The sequence below is a fragment of the Schistosoma mansoni genome (assembly GCF_000237925.1).
Source record: "Schistosoma mansoni, WGS project CABG00000000 data, supercontig 0062, strain Puerto Rico, whole genome shotgun sequence".
Classification (NCBI taxonomy): Eukaryota; Metazoa; Platyhelminthes; class Trematoda; order Strigeidida; family Schistosomatidae; genus Schistosoma; species Schistosoma mansoni.
The window spans coordinates 886189-890618 of NW_017386029.1; the positions used below are offsets into that span (position 1 = coordinate 886189).

Here is a 4430-nt window from a genome sequence, read left to right on the forward strand (position 1 = left end):
AGCATATTATGATATGTGACATGAAATTAAAAATATAAAATTTTTTAGATCTGAGTACTTTGAATCATTAAAGTATAAATATTTAAATATATTTACTCATAATTGATCTAAATCATACCAGCTTAGTGGTCTAGAGGTTAAACGTTCGTTCATGAGACCGAATCTCCTAGGTTCGAGTCTCCTTGATGTGGGATCGTGGGTGTACAGTGCTGATGAGTCTCATACTAGGACGAAATGGCTGTCCAGTGCTTCGAGGTTTCCAATTGTTGTCTAGCTTTGATCTATTCATGATACCAATCTAAACGTAACCAATCAATAATGTTTGTAATGACCACACTTTTCGTTTGTTTTATTTTTTCCAACTATCACATACACCAAGGTATATTTGTTTTGACGATACACGATAATTTTATACTTCTTCACTCAAATCATTTTATCAAGGCACGTCATGAAAAGCATTGTACTGTATATAAAAACAATTTTCTTGCAATGAAAATATTATAAGCAAAAAACAGATTATGATTAACAGTGGAATCCAGGACTCGCGTATCGTCCTATTTGAGACTCATCAGTTGGATGTACGACTTACAAGTGTCATTATATCAGATACAAATCATCATCGTTTTTCTTGTAGATCTTCCGGAAGAATGTGATACAGATTCATTGAAACTAATACATTCAAAAAATATACAAAGATCTACAATGCCCGTATCAAGCATATCTATCATGTGATGGAAAAGTTGTAAAAGCTTATCTAACCGGAAACTTATACTTTGGACATGTGGTTTATTCACGAATCTACAGACTCTTATTTTTCTATTTACATTTCATTCAATTGTACATGATTCTAGTTACCTACTGCACGTATAAATACATACATACATATATTTCCTATGAAATGTGAATAAGAGGAACTCATATTGTATGTTGAATAATCTATTTGGTACTTAATATGTGATAAATAAGGTCTTTGGTGTTGAGATGGATCTTACTATTACTTTTTAACTTAACTTTCCTATAAAGAACTAAATGAAATGTTTAGATCAGTAGAACTGTAAGTATTTGATTGGAACATGGATCTTATTTGAAAGTTACTTTAAATTTGATCACATCCATGCACTGTTACACACATACATGTGTAACAAAGAGACTATGGAGGATGTGGAAACCTTTACATATCTGGGCAGCATCATCGATGAACACGGTGGATCTGATGCAGATGTGAGAGCGAGGATCGGCAAACCAAGCGCAGCATATTTACAAATGAAGAACATCTGGAGTTCAAAACAATTGTCAATCAACACCAAGATCAGAATTTTCAATACAAATATCAAGACAGTTCTACTGTATGGAGCGCAAACCTGGAGAACTACAAAAACCATCATCCAGATGATACATGTGTTTGTTAACAGTTGTCTATGCAAGATACTTCTTATCCGTCGGCCAGACACTATCAGCAACAATTTACTGTGGGAGAGAACAAACCAGATTCCAGAGGAGGGAGAAATCAGGAAGAAGCACTGGAAGTCGATAGGACACACTTTGAGGAAAGCACCCAACTGCGTCACAGGGCAAGCCCTCACATGGAATCCTGAAGGCCAAATGAAAAGAGGAAGACCAAAGAACATGTTGCGCTGAGAAATTGAGACAGACATGAGAAGAATGAGCAAAAGTTAAATACAACTATAAAGGAAGGTCCACGACAGAGTGGGTTGGAGAATGCTGGTGGGCGGTCTATGCTCCATTTTTAGTAACAGACGTAAGTATGTAAGTAATGCAATGTTAAGTAAACGCTTATTAATTTATGAAACAAACCGTGTTACATAATCCACATTTTACTTTCTTCAGCACATTGAAAATGTTTTGTGTTTAGAAACATGTAATAATAAACGAAAGAAAATCTGGGAAGGATAGGGCAAACATGAGCTGGCGACTGATTAAGTATGATAACTATTCACGATGAAAGTTATAGTGACAAATAGTATTAACAACTCGTGAAATCAGTCAGTCAGCTATAACGTAGGACCCGGCACACATATGCATCGGTCCAAGTTTCCATACCTCGTTAGCACAAGAGGATCAATATTAGCAACCTGATAGTAAAACTAGAAGTTTTTTAAAGTCAGGTTTCTAACACGCTGTATAAGAAACTTTGGTAAATTCGAAATCAAATTAGATTTGGAACTAACAGTTTCTATCATGAATGATTTGAAATAAAAACGGTCATGATCAAGTTATAGGGCAATATAGATATAAACATTGGACATTTGACATATAACTAACTGTACATATTAACTGGGTTTTTTTTCTATTAACATCTGTAAAATATTCAAATGATTTTTCCTAAGAAAAATATGTACAACAAGTGTAAATATTGTTACTGACCTTGAAAAATAATTGATATCTAGTCAGTGTTAATTAACTCCCCCTGTAGCTTTTCTAGAGTTACTGCCGGTCCCAAACCCAGGTAAAGGAGGAGGGTTGGGCATGGGGGTTGGAGACCCCATCCTGTAGAAAAACTAACTCGCTAAAAAACGCTAACCAGTGTTAATTGTTTATGAAAACCAATTCAAACACTTTGGATAATTTCAGTCTAAATTAGATATGAAATACAAGTTTAATATTTTACAGTCATATGCATTGTACTTCTGATTTCAATCAGGAAATAGATCCATGTCTACTTTTGATGATATACTGATAAAAGAAGAGGACCATATACACAAGCAAAACAATAATAAAGAATGGTGTTTAACCAGTAATAATACTACAAAGATTTGTGAATAAAGATATGAGGGACAATTACATTTAACTACGAAAGTTCGTAAGTACAATAGTCAAATAAGATCATCAAATGGCTAAGAATACTATTGAGTAATTGGCCTTGTGGTTGACTAGGGGAGAAGGAGAGGTCGGAGATATTTCTTCTGTACCCATAGCTCCGGTTTCTTCATCCTGATGGCTACTGCCTCCTCCGTTTGAAGGACTTTAAGCCTGACAAGCTTTGTCAAAAAATTACTGACCCTATAAATAATTGAAAAGGATTGGTTTAATTTAACAAATTTGTTTTGGTAATTTGAATCTTTACATCGATTAAATTTCACCAATTACACATGTTAATAGCGATAGGGACTCAGAAACTAAGTGACAGTGATTGAAGCAAATGGTACTGAGTTAAAGTACCAGAATAAACATCAAATATGGGGTACAAGTCCATCCAGATGATGACTTTTAAATAGATCAAAACGTGAGTCCTGAATGCCACTGCTCAGTACCATCTATCTTTACTTAAAGTTCAATTTAACAGTTCTATACTTCACATTTTGTAGTAACATGTTGCATCCGATCATGATTATCAACAACTTAATCACCTGTTAATTGACCCTACATGAAATTTGTCTATAACTCGAATATAATATAATAAGATCCCACAGTTTAATTGCTAATCCTACATTTTATTACAGAATCATCATTTCTAAATAATTCTCAATCTTATCAATGATCCTGAAATTACATAATTCATATGTTTGTAAACACTTAAGGAATGCATAAAACAACGTAAGTTATTCACTGGGTGTCGTTTACATATATCTTCCCATTGTTATTTAGGACTGAAATTGATGGGTCTCTTGTTGGCATATGTGCATCCTGCTCGGATTGCCTCGATATTTCCTGAAGTCACAAGCCTTATAACCAAAGATGGATAGTGGCTAGCAGTGGAATCAAGGACATGCGTTTCGTCTTATTCGGAACTCGTCCGTTGGATGCACCTGATTTTCACTCTGAAACTCGAACCCAGTACCGTTTGCTTCAAACGCTAAGTGGATAACGCTATGGTGTTTAAAGCGAACAGTACTGGGTTCGAGTCCCAGAGTGAACATCAACTCTGAGATGCAGGTACATCCAGCTGACGAGTCCCAAATAGGACGAAACGCTCATCCTTGATTCCACTGCTAGCCACTATCCATCTTAACTTATATGTAGATCATTATTTCCAAATTAAGTTTAATCATAGAAAGACAATAAATAACGAATCGAAATGGATTGTTTTTTTTTTAGTTACATTGTCAATTATAAACCTTCAATGTTAGATTAAATGTTCCCTATTGTAAATTACATAACCCTAGTAAATCGATCAATTAATTTTGCTATTTAATTGGATTTAGTAAATTTTAATAAATCAATTAAGTTAGCTCTGCATTATATAAATCACTCATCATAAATTATGTAATTGTAGATCAATCTGTTCAGTTCATAGATTGAAGATAATAAAGAAAAGCAAATCCATTAAGTTAGTAAGTAGTTTCTAGTGACCTGAGATCTGAATCCAGTTTGATCATGTAATTATCATTATTTTGTACATTCATTGATCTGGATAGACAATCAGAGGGACGAAGCGAAATAATACGCACTGCAGAAGGCGTCCTAGCCAA

The 4430-nt window shown here is 34.4% G+C and overlaps 1 non-coding gene across 1 annotated transcript; it reads left to right on the forward strand.

Moving 5' to 3' along the window:
• Positions 1-3801: 3801 nt before the first annotated feature.
• Smp_tRNA_00573_Sup_TTA.1.1 lies at positions 3802-3877 on the forward strand. The gene has a single exon. It is a non-coding gene (tRNA).
• Positions 3878-4430: the final 553 nt, after the last annotated feature.